Source organism: Hemicordylus capensis, chromosome 2, assembly GCF_027244095.1.
Source record: "Hemicordylus capensis ecotype Gifberg chromosome 2, rHemCap1.1.pri, whole genome shotgun sequence".
NCBI lineage: Eukaryota > Metazoa > Chordata > Lepidosauria > Squamata > Cordylidae > Hemicordylus > Hemicordylus capensis.
This window is the reverse complement of record NC_069658.1, coordinates 223310148-223322692: the sequence shown is the minus strand read 5'-3', so window position 1 is coordinate 223322692 and position 12545 is coordinate 223310148. Positions and strand designations below refer to the sequence as shown.

The 12545-nt window shown below is 48.0% G+C and overlaps 1 protein-coding gene across 3 annotated transcripts in view; it reads left to right on the top strand.

The window, feature by feature from the left end:
- Positions 1-10967: 10967 nt before the first annotated feature.
- LOC128348198 (occludin-like) overlaps positions 10968-12545 on the top strand; it is a 45190-nt gene continuing 43612 nt past the window's right edge. For 2 of the 3 annotated variants that reach the window (XM_053303912.1, XM_053303911.1), the window contains exon 1: positions 10969-11548. The gene's annotated coding sequence lies outside the window, so the exon portion shown is untranslated. Of the gene's footprint in view, positions 11549-12545 lie in introns of all 3 variants that reach the window. The other variant, XM_053303913.1, reaches the window with a different exon arrangement.

Below are 12545 nucleotides of genomic sequence, written 5' to 3'. Positions count from 1 at the left end.
GCCCTGGATGGCCTAGAACCAGAAGAGCTCACAAATCATATGAAGATGCCCAAGAATATTGCTCTGCTTTTGAAAGCCTTGTTTTTGGACTACAACTCCCATCACCCCCCGCTGCAGTGGCTAATAGGGGTGATTATTTATTTCTATATAAACCACTTTGGGGATTTCTGTTAAAAAGCAGTATATAAATATTCATCATATTCGAATGATGGGAATTGTAGTCCAACATCTGCAGAGAGGCATTAGGCAGCCCTGGCCGCCTCTAATCTCAGACAGAAATCCAGTGAGTGGGTTCGACGGAGAGTGCCCAGATAGTGGCCACGTTGGGTGTGGATCTGCCTGGCCCCTCTGCTACTCGTTTTTAGGTGGGCTCTGAAAAAAAATTGATTTGGGGTGGAGTCTTTTAAGTGGCCTTAAAAGTGTCACCTTAAGTGGCGCAGAGGGGAAATGCTTGACTAACAAGCAGAAGGTTGCTGGTTCGAATCCCCGCAGCTACTATATCTGGCAGTAGCGATCTAGGAAGATGCTGAAAGGCATCATCTCATACTGCGTGGGAGGAGGCAATGGTCAACCCCTCCTGTATCCTACCAAAAGAAAACCACAGGCCTCTGTGGGCACCAGGAGTCGAAATCGACTTGATGGCATGCTTTACCTTTTAAGATACTTTTGCTTTTTTAAAAAATCCGGTTGTTTCTCCTGCTTCTAGATAGTTCAGTTCTTGTTTGTTAAAAATCTTGGGAGCCGCCCTGTGTATTTCTCAAGATAGGAAGGCTGAGTATAAAGCAACTCAAATAAATAAAAGATTAGAGGCCAGAATACAAAGCAATCTCAGCTGCTCTCAGCAGCCCAGAACCCCCACCCTTGGCTGGGCGGCTGCCAAGTTTCTCTGAGCAGTCTTCAAAGGCTGTGCCCCGTGGAGTGCATTCCTCTCACGGAGTCACGCGGTTCCAACGGCAGCAGAAATCTTGGCAGGCTCCTTTCTGAGCCTGCCTCACCGTAGCAGGTGCCAAGCTGAGCCTGGATCTGACGGTGGTTGCCACTGGCTTCAAGCTGTTCTGCCTGCCCCTGGTCACTGTTGCAACGCCAGATCTGTCAGCTGAGAAAACTCACCGAGAGGGGCCTTTGGGTCTCCTGCTGCCTCCACAATTCCTCCTACTTGCCCCCAAAGCAAAACTACATTTTAAAAAACCAAGCTTTATAACAGGTAGCTTTCCATCTTCAGAGAATGTGCATATAGGAACATCAGAGGCTGCCATCTACTGAGTCAGACCATTGGTCCATCTGGCTCAGTATTGTCTACTCTGACTGGCAGCAGTTCTTCAAGGTTTCAAGTAGGAGTCTCTCCCAGTCCTACCTGGAGATGCTGCCAGGGAGTGAATCTGGGATGTTCTGCATGCAAGCAGATGCCCTGCCCCTGAACTACAGCCCCATCTCCTGAGGGGAATATCTTAAAGCAGGCGGCACACACATGTACTCCTAAGAACAAAAGAACAGCCCTGCTAAATCAAGCCAAGGCCAACCCAGTCCAGCATCCAGTTTCACACAGTGGCCCACCAAGTGCCTCTGGGGAGTCCACAGGCAAGAGGTGAGAGCTTGTCTCCCTCTCCTGCTGTTGCTCCCCTGCAACTGGTATTCGGAGGCATCTTGTCTCTGAGGCTGGAGGTGCCCTTACCCCTCCAACTAGTAGCAGCCCCCTGACCCCGCCCCCGTTTCTGATGTCAGACGTGGCCCAGGTAGCCATGCCCACTCATCTGACATCAGATGTGGGGGCGTGGTCTCCCTGTGTTGGCAGCGAGACCAGGAATGGCTCTCCCTGCTTTTAAGGCAGGGAGAGTCACTCCGGCCATGCTGCCAATGCAACGAGGGCCGATTTCGGCACCAAACGACATGGTGCTGATGTCAGACACAGGAGCGTGTATGGGGCCGCACTCGTGGCCCCTGATTGGTGGTGGCCCGGGTTCTTTGAACCCATTTGCCCAATGGTGGCTCTGCCCCGTTCCCCTGCAACTGCCAGGCCTAGTTAATGAGATGTGTTTGGGCTCTCCTGAGGGGGATGATGCAGGGGGTGCACCTGACAGCCTGGGGGCAGCTATTGCTGTAGTGGTGGGGAATAGAAGAACTGGCGCTGGCAGAACAGCTGGCCGTTACAGGGGAAGAGAAATTAGCAATTTAGTAACTATTTCTACTTCCAACTGTTCTGTCAACTCTCAGGCCTTGGGGAGCAGCACCAACTACCCACAGAGCCTGACCTTGCTCCTTTGTAATGCCAGGTCAGTTCAAAATAAGACTGAAATTGTTCATGATTTGATCATGGATGAGGGAGCTGACCTGGCATGTATAACTGAGACCTGGCTGGGGAAGGCGAGTGGCCCACTGTGGGCTCAGCTTCTCCCTCCAGGTTACTTTGTTGTGGAGCAGGTTAGAGGAAGTGGGAGGGGATGTGGAGTGGCTGTGGTCCATAAAAATACCATTTCCCTTACCAGGGCCCCTGTGAGACAGTTGACCTATATTGAGTGTGTATTTTTGCGGCTGGGAACTAGGGATCGATTGGAGATTCTGTTGGTGTACCGTTCACCCCGCTGCCCAACTGACTCCCTAACTGAGCTGACGGAGCTGGTCGCGGAGTTGGTGGTGGAGTCTCCCAGGCTCTTGGTGCTGGGGGACTTCAATATCCACTTTGGGACTGGCTTGTCTGGTGCAGCTCAGGATTTCATAGCAGCCATGACAACTATGGGCCTATCCCAATTAATTTTTGAACCAACTCATGTTGCCGGCCACACACTGGATTTGGTCTTCTGTTCGGATCAGGGGCGTGTTCGTGGGTGGGGAATCCGGTGGTTACCCCATTGTCATGGACGGATCACTACCTGGTTAAGGTTGGTATCACGGTCACAATCCACCCCTGCAGGGGTGATGGACCTATTAGGATGGTCCGCCCAAAAAGACTGCTGGACCCAGTAGGTTTCCAAAAGGCCTTGGAGGGTTTTGATGTTGGTGCGGCCGGTGATTCTGTCGATGCCCTGGTGGGAACATGGAATAGCGAACTCACCAGGGCAGTAGATATTATTGCTCCTAAGCGTCCCTCCAGGCCTGCTTCTAAGATGGCCCCCTGGTACATGGAGGAGTTGCGGGGGATGAAGCGGCTGGGTAGGCGACTGGAGCGCAAGTGGAGGAGAACTCGGCTCGAATTTGACAGGATGCAGCATAGAACCCATTTGAAGACCTATGCAATGGCAGTGTGCGCAGCAAAAAAGCATTTTTGGTCGGCGCGCATTGCGTCTGCGGGTTCACGTATGGCAGAGTTATCCCGGGTGGTGAGGAGTATAATTTCTGCTCCTTCTGCCTCAAATCAGCTCCCAGAGATACTCTGTTGTGACGCCTTTAGTGGGTTCTTTGCGAATAAAATCTCCTGTATTCGGGCCGACTTGGACTCCACTATTTCTGCAGGGTCTGTGAGGGAGGTATCCAGCAATCCCTCTTGCAGTGTTAGGTTGGATGAGTTTCAATCTGTGACTCCTGATGATGTGGACAAGCTGCTTGGAGCGGTACGGCCTACCACTTGTTCTCTGGATCCTTGCCCGACCTGGCTGCTTCGATCTAGCAGAGAGATTGTTGGAGATGGCCTAGTTAATATCATAAATGCATCGCTGGGGGAGGGGAGGGTGCCTCCTTGTCTGAAGGAGGCAATAGTTAGACCTCTTCTTAAGAAGCCTACCCTGGATCCCTCAGCGATGGATAGTTATAGGCCAATCTCCAATCTCCCCTGGCTGGGCAAGGTAATCGAGAGGGTGGTGGCTAACCAGCTCCAGGCGGTTTTGGAGGAAACTGATTATCTGGACCCATTTCAAACTGGCTTTAGAACGGGCTATGGGGTTGAGACAGCCTTGGTCGGCCTGATGGATGACCTTTACCGGGGAATCGACAGAGGGAGTGTGACTCTGTTGGTCCTCTTGCATCTCTCGGCGGCGTTCGATACCATCGACCATGGTATCCTTCTGGGTCGCCTGGAGGAGTTGGGAATAGGGGGCACTGCTTTGCAGTGGTTCTGTTCCTATCTCTCGGGTAGATCCCAGATGGTGGAGCTTGGTGACAGTCGCTCCTCAAAGCAGGAGCTGTTATACGGAGTCCCTCAGGGCTCCATTCTGTCACCAATGCTTTTCAATATCTACATGAAACCTCTGGGTGAGTTCATCAGGAGATTTGGTGCTGGGTGTTATCAGTATGCTGATGACACCCAAATCTACTTCTCCTTTTCATCTTCAGGAAATGGCACTCACTCTTTAAATGCCTGCCTACAGGCAGTAATGGGCTGGATGAGGGAGAACAAATTGAAGCTGAATCCAAGCAAGACGGAGGTGCTCATTGTGGGGGCTCAGAATCTGAGGAGTGAGTTAGATCTCCCTGTTCTGGATGGGGTTACATTCCCCCAGAAGGAGCAGGTGCGCAGCTTGGGAGTACTCCTGGACCCAGGCCTCACCCTGGTTTCTCAGGTGGAGGCCATGGCCAGGAGTGCTTTCTATCAGCTTCGGCTGATTCGACAGCTGCGTCCACTCCTTGAGGAGGATGACCTCAAAACAGTGGTGCACCATCTGGTGACCTCCCGGCTTGACTATTGCAATGCGCTCTACGTGGGGCTGCCTTTGTATGTAGTTCGGAAACTTCAATTAGTTCAGAATGCGGCAGCCAGATTGGTCTCTGGGGCATCCTGGAGAGACCATATTATGCCTATTTTGAAACAATTGCACTGGCTGCCAATATGTTTCCGGGCAAAATACAAAGTGCTGGTTATTACCTTTAAAGCCCTGAACGGCTTAGGCCCGAGTTACCTTAGACAGCGCCTTCTTCTGCGTGATCCCCACCACACATTAAGGTCATCTGAGGAGGTCCATCTCCAGTTGCCACCAGCTCGTCTGGTGGCGACTCGGAGGCGGGCCTTCTCTATGGCTGCTCTGGGGCTGTGGAATGCGCTCCCTGCGGAAATCCGTAATTTGAATTCTCTATTAGCCTTCAGGAGAGCCCTTAAAACGTATTTGTTTGGCCTGGCTTTCCAGGGTTTTTCAATTCTAACCCGATTTTGGGGCTTTTTATTACTGTAACTGTTTAATTGGTGAGCCCCTGGTGGCGCAGTGGTAAAACTGCCGCCCTGTAACCAGAAGGTTACAAGTTCAATCCTGACCAGGGACTCAAGGTTGACTCAGCCTTCCATCCTTCCGAGGTCGGTAAAATGAGTACCCAGAATGTTGGGGGCAATATGCTAAATCATTGTAAACCGCTTTAGAGAGCTCCGGCTATAAAGCGGTATATAAATGTAAGTGCTATTGCTATTGCTATTGCTAATTGTTGTTTTAAAATGTTTTTAAATTGTTAATTGTTGTTATATTGTTTTTAATTTGTTTTAGCTTTTCATTGTTTTAGTGGCTTGTTTTAATTGAGCCATTTTGGAAGGGCGGTATATAAATCAAATAAATAAATAAATAAACAAACTGCTATTGAGAGTCATCTTGCCTCTGAGGATGGAGGTGGCCTATAGCTACCAGCCTAGTAGCCATTGATAGACCTGTCCTCCTCTGTGAATTTGTCTAAGCCCCTTTTAAAGCCATCCAAGCTAGTGGCCATCACCGCTTCCTGTGGCAGAGAATTCCATAGATTATTTATGTGCTGTGTGAAAAAGTACTTCCTTTTGTTGGTCCTAAAATTCCCGGCCTTCAGTTTCATGGGATGACCCTTGGTTCTAATGTGGTGAGAGAAGAGGAAAATTTTCTATCTGTCCCTTCTCTCCACTCCATGCATAATTTTATACTCTTCGATTGATCATGTCTCCCCATAGTCATCTCTTTTTCCAAACTAAAAAGTCCCAGGTGCTGTAGCCTTGCCTTGGATGTAGTCATCCAGCCAATTGCAAACCAGGGCAGACCCTGCTTAACAAAGGGGACAATTTCTGCTCACTACCACAGGGTTCGTTCACCATCCAACCTATACAACATCCAGTTGTCTACTGCATTGCAAAGGACTGTGGAAAACAGAATTACAGAATGTTGAAGTTGGCATCAGGGCAGGAAACAGCTATAGCCTCCCTGCAGAACATACATAAAAACAGCCCTACTGTATCAGGCCCAAGGCCTATCTAGTCCAGCATGCTTTTTCCCCACAGTGGCCCTCCAGATGCCTCAGGGAAGCCCACAGGCAAGAGATGAAGGCATGCCACATATCCTGCCTCTGAGCCTGGAGTTGGCCTATAGTCACAAGATTAGTAGCCATTGATAGACCACCATGAATTTGTCTCAACCTCTTTTAAAGGCATCCAAGCTGGTGGCCACTACACCATATCCTGTGGCAGAGAATTCTATTGCTTAATTATGTGCTGTGTGAAAAAGTATCTCCTTTTGTTGGTCCTGAATTTCCTGGCAAACAGGGTCATTGGATGACCCCTGGTTCTAATGTAGTGTGAGAGACCTCTATCATGTTTCTAACTTTACAGACCTCTATCATGTCTCCCTTCGATCATCTTTTGTCTAAACTAAAAAGCCCCAGATGTTGTAGTCCTGTCTCATAAGGAAGGTGCTCTAGGCCTCTGATCATCTTGGTTGCCCTCTTCTGCAGTTTTTCCAGTTCTATAATGTCCATTTTGAGATACGACAACCAGAACTGTATACAGTATTCCAAATTTGGCTGCACCATGGATTTGTATACAGGTGGCCCTTGTTATCTGTGGTTTTGGCACCTGCAATTTTGTGTATCCATAGTCAGGCTATATACACCTGACCTTGTTATCTGCGGTGCTAAAAATAGTCTAAATTCACCTATCCATGGTCCCTGGGTATCCAGAAATGACTTCTGATGTCATTTCCGGCCACCATTTCCCCTACTTCTCAGGGAGGAGAGCTGGTCTTGTGGTAGCAAGCATGACTTGTCCCCCTTGCTAAGCAAGGTCTGCCCTGGTTTGCATTTGAATGGGAGTCTACATGCATGAGCACTGTAAGATTTTCCCCTTAGGGGATGGGGCCGCTCTGGGAAGAGCAGAAGGTTCCAAGTTTCTTCTCTGGTGGCATCTCCAAGATAGGGCTGGAAGAGACTCTGGAGAAGCTGCTGCCAGCAGGCACCTAGCCTGACTGCCAGCGGCTCATGTCTGCCTGCAGTGGCAGCCCCACTTTCCCCTCCCCCTGTGTCTGACGTCATGTGGCTCAGTTCGGGAGTTGGAGTCTGGCCAGTGCTGCAAACCTAGCGCTGGCTGGACTCCATGTCTGATGTTGGACTCCACGTCTTACATCAGATGTGGGGGGGGGGCGTGTCGGGGCTGCGAAGTGTGGCCCCTGATTGGCAGCAGCCCGGGTTCTTTGAACCCGTTCGCCCAATGGTGGCTCTGCCCCTGGCTGCCAGTCTGGTTAGACAATACTGAGCTAGATGGACCAATGGTCTGCCTCGGTATATGGAAGCTTCCTATGTTCTTATGAGGTCAGCTTCAGTGCATGAAGAATTAATGCAGCAGCCCACTGGAAGGATCTATTTTACTATAAAACGGTCTCTTTACTATAGACCTGGGCAACAGGGGATATTGTCCTGGAAGGTTTTCGGGGAGTTTGTAATCCAGCCACCCCGAGTGAAAAAGGGGGATGGGCGAAAGGAGGTTTGGCAGTTTGGGTAGCCCCCTCCTCCTTACATGTTACACTGACCCACCCCCCACCCTCTCCTGCCCCTTGGGTGTTGGCGGTTCTCTTGCAGTTTGGGCCTTTTCAGGTATTGCTGTTTAATATTTCTTCTCCCTCTTAGCAGAGATGCTCACATACAAGATCTTTCCGGCATAACCTGCAAATGTACATAGAGGCTTGCGCTGAAATGTATCCCTGGGCCTCTTTTCTTTTGGGAGGTGATTTTAATGCTAGGCTGGGCCAAGATGACATTACATTATACCATTATTTTAATCAGGTCCAGCCAGAGGAATGTGGGCTATCTATGCTTTCCCCGCGACTCGCTAAGGATAGGGTTTGTAACCTGGCTGGTCTATGCCTTGTCCAGCTGGTAACCTGCTTTGATTTAAACATTTTGAATGGTGCAGTTCCTGGTGATGGTCCTGCAGAATTTACCTTTTGGGCAGGCCGAGGTCTCTCTACCATTGACAATTTGGCTTTCTTCCCGTGATTTGGTACCATATGTGGAGCAGTTATCAGTACTTCCATATCCCGGCAGTGATCATTTTCCCGTTTTGTTAAGGATTAAGATCCCTTCTGGGAGCATTCAATCTTGGGAGTGTTCCCGCACCAACTGTACTATAAACGTAGAGCTTCAGTGCAATTAAAAAACCAGGTGACCTGATCATAGCAGGAAAAGGTTTTTTTTAATGATTATTATTTCACACTTTCATTTCATTTTTTAAAATAATGTATACCAAATACATATGGGGCACAGCTCAGTGGCAGAGCATCTGCTTTGCATGCAGATAATCCCAAGTTCAATGCCTGGCAGTGGCAGCATCTCCAGGTAGGGCTGGGAGAGACTCCTGCCTGGAACCCTGGAGAGCTGCTGCCAGTCAGTGTGCACAATACTGAGCTAAATGGGCCAAGGGTCTGACTCAGTATAAGGCAGTTTCCTATGTTGCTTCCTAAATGCAAAAGACAAGCATAGAAGAAGAAAACAACAAAATAATTGTAACAAAGGATCGTGGCATCATTTTCTAAAATGGAAGTGCAGGCAAAAGGAAAACACAACACTGAATATGACAATTGTTTAGTTATTTATTTAGCATGTTTATATACCACCCCAAACTCACATCTCTGGGTGGTTTACAGTAAAATAACAAATAAAACTAAACTTTAAAACAATAACAGATTCTATAAATCTAATTACAAGCCTGGGTGAATAAATGAGTCTTAACACTTTAAGCTGTGTTAACAGCTTTAAAAGCTGTCAGAGCTGGTCTTGTGGTAGCAAGCATGAATTGTCCCTTTGCTAAACAGTGTCCACCCTGGTTTGCATTTGAATGGGATACTACTTATGTGATCACTGTAAAGGTAAAGTGTGCTGTTGAGTTGATGTCAACTCCTGGCGCCCACAGAGCCTGTGGTTGTCTTTGATAGAATGCAGCAGGGGGTTACCATTGCCATCTCTTCCCGCGCAGTATGAGATGATGCCTTTCAGCATCTTCCTATATCGCTGCTGCCAGATATAGGTGTTTGCCCTAGTCTGGGGAACATACCAGTGGGGATTCAAACCGGCAACCTCTGGCTTGCTAGTCAAGTCATTTCCCCGCTGCACCACTAGGCACATTTTGTGAGTACTGTAAGTTATGACAATACAACGAATATTTATATACCACTTTTCAACCAAAGTTCCCAAAGCGGTTTACATAGATATAAATAAATAAATAAAATGGCTCCCTGTCTGCAAAGGGCTCACATTCTAAAAAAGAAACATAAGATAGACACCAGCAGCACCCACTGGAGTGATGCTGTGCTGGGGATGGATAGGGCCAGTTGCTTTCTGCTTGCTAAATACAAGAGAATTGCCACTTTAAAAAGGTGCCTCTTTGCTCAATTAGCAGGGGCAAGGCAAGATATTCCTTTTAGGGGATGGGGCCACTAAGAACACCTGCATGCTTACATGCAGAACAACAATAGCAGCAGCAGCAACAAATGTTTATATACTGCTTTTCAACAAATGTTTCCAAAGCAGTTTACATAGAGAAATAATAAATAAATACATAAATACATAAATATGGATAAAGAAGGCTCAAAGTTCCGTCCCTGGCATCTCCAGGACAGGGCTGAGAGAGGGTCTCCTACCTGCAACCTTGGAGAAGCCGCTGCCAGTCTGTGTAGACAACACTGAGCTAGATGGACCAAGGGTCTGACTCAGTATATGGCAGCTTCCTATGTTTCTGTGTTCCTATGGAGAGGCTCTTATTTCTGCAGGGAGTGCATTCCAAAGCCTTGGAGTGACAACTGCGAAGGCCCAGCCCCAAGCAGCCACCAGATGAGCTGGTGGCAACCTCAGACAGACCTCCTCAGATTATCTCAATAGGCAGTAGGGCGCTTAATAGAGAAGGCATTCTCTTAAATACCCTGGTCTAAGCTAGTTAGAAACAATTTAGAACAAGCTGCATTATTACTCACATCTCGATATATATTATTAATTCTATAATAATAATAATAATAATAATAATAATAATAATAATAATAATAAATTAATAAATAAAATTTGTGATTCTTTTGCTCCCTCTGGCTTGCAGCTGAGCTCTTGCAACACATTTCTTACCCAAGAACCTTTGCAAGAGCTCAGCTGCTAAACCCCAACTGAGCTCCTATGCATGTAGGAACATAGGAAACTGCCGTATACTGAGTCAGACCATTGGTCTATCTAGCTCAGTATTGTCTTCACAGACTGGCAGCGGCTTCTCCAAGGTTGCAGGCAGGAATCTCTCTCAGCCCTATCTTGGAGAAGATGCCAGAGAGGGAACTTGGAACCTTCTGCTCTTCCCAGAGCAGCTTCATCCCCTGAGGGAAATATATTCCAGTACTCACACATCAAGTCTCCCATTCATATGCAGTCAGGGCAGACCCTGCTTAGTCAAAGGAACAAGTCATGCTTACTACCACAAGACCAGCTCTCCTCTCCATGTAAAAGGATGGTATGGCTGCGAATGGACTGCTTCCGAGTAGACCCACTGGGCCCTGTAGAAACCTCTCCCCCTGGGGCTGGAGGCAGCAGAGAGCCTGCATCTTGACCCCTAGCCCACCACCTTAGGTGCTTAGTGTTGAAAACAAGGCAAATCGTTCCAGCTGACGCAACTGTCTGGGAACCCACCGGCCTGTCATGGCCGCAAAGGCAGACAAGGAGTGAGTGTTCAAGGGATTAACGCTTTTGAAATCCGGTTGGGTGGTGGTGGTGTTTTTTTAAATTTGAGGGGTGGCTTGGCAGGTGTTGGGCTCGCGTCTTCTGCATGACCAGTCTGCAGAGGCACGGAACAAATGCGGTCTCTCTCTCTTCTGAACATTGGATGTGGAATTGTATCATGGAGGCCACTTGAAGTGGCAGCAGCAGCAGCAGAACACAGCAGGAGTCAGGGCTGCCAATGGCATCTGAGACGGGAAACGGCCCAGCAAGAGGGGAGATTTAAATCCCTGCTCTCTTGCCAGGCCTTTGTGCGTTCCCCGCTTGTACCAGCCGATTGCTGTCTCAAATGCTGATTGCAGACCACTGGGGAAAGAGAGTGTGTGTGTGTGTTTGTGTGCATGCAGCGCGCACAGGTTTAATGTTTCTGTACCCCTAGCAATCATTAATTCCTCCAGCTGCTGCTTTAAGGGGAACAGTAAAAGGTGAAACACACACACACACAGAGAGTGTGTATCTGGGGGTGGGGAGGAGGAGGAGGAGGAAGTCCTGATTAACCAACACCTTCTGGCTGATACAACAAAATCCAGCAGTTGCTCCAAAGGTATCAGGAAATGTGATGATTAAGGCTGCTTTTCAAAGAATGAAAACTCGGCAGGCAAGGACAAGGGAATAATAGCCCAGCTTGCATCCAGGAGGGACGTCCAAGAACCCACAGAGCAAGGTAAGAAACAAGTGTTTTAGAACAATTTTGCACAAGGGAGGTGTCTCAATTAATAGGGGGCACCTTTTTCCCCGATGACAAACTTCAGACAGTTGGGTTCGCCTGTTGCCGCAAGCGTCACAAAGCGGATCATGGGAGCTTTAAGAGTAACAGAGGTGCCGTGCAAATCTATGCATTGATTACTTGGAGGTAAACCTCACTATGGTCAGCGGGGCTTAGTCCCCTGAAGTAAGTGTGTAGAGGATTGCAGCCTTGTGCTGGCAGAAGGTTTTGTGGACCAACTTGTGCCATCGGACACATGAAATCATGATATTGTATTTAACGGAATCCAAGACTAGGTTTTGTCCAAGTGTTTTGATATTAGAAATCAGGTCGTCCTAAATTCAGAGTCCTGTCCCTTTCAAGTGAATGCAGGGAGAACCTGTTATTTAACCCTTACGTTTTAAGGGTAAAAAAGTAAATTCTTCAATTCATCTTCAATTCAGAGTCAGAATTTGGGTAAATATGATAAATGATATATGGTAGGCCGTAACTGGAATACAGATAGCTCTGGTTGCAAAAGGATTGCATTGAGGTGGAGAGGGGATAGAAGAGGGCAAGCAGATGTGGACTGTATGTGGACTGTGTGGAGCACAGCCCCCAGAAAGAAAGGGCCTCTTTTGGTGGGGGTGGGTGGGACAGCCTAGAGTGAGTCAGGATATGTAAAATTATGTATGCTTTGGAACGGGGGCATAGCAAATTTGAAGTAGGTCCTGGAACAAGAAGCAAAGATGGGCCCTCCCCCAATGCCTTCATCTCTTCAACCCCCCCCCCCATGTCTTTGCTGCAAAAGAACTGTAAGGACATAGTGAAAGACAAAGTTTTCTCGGTATGACCCTTTCCTCACTCTCCCTACACACAAACACTTTCACACATGTTTACATGCACACACTTCCCTGGTTATGACCTTTTTTTTCTTTTTTTAAAAAAACATATATACCTACCTATATACATATAT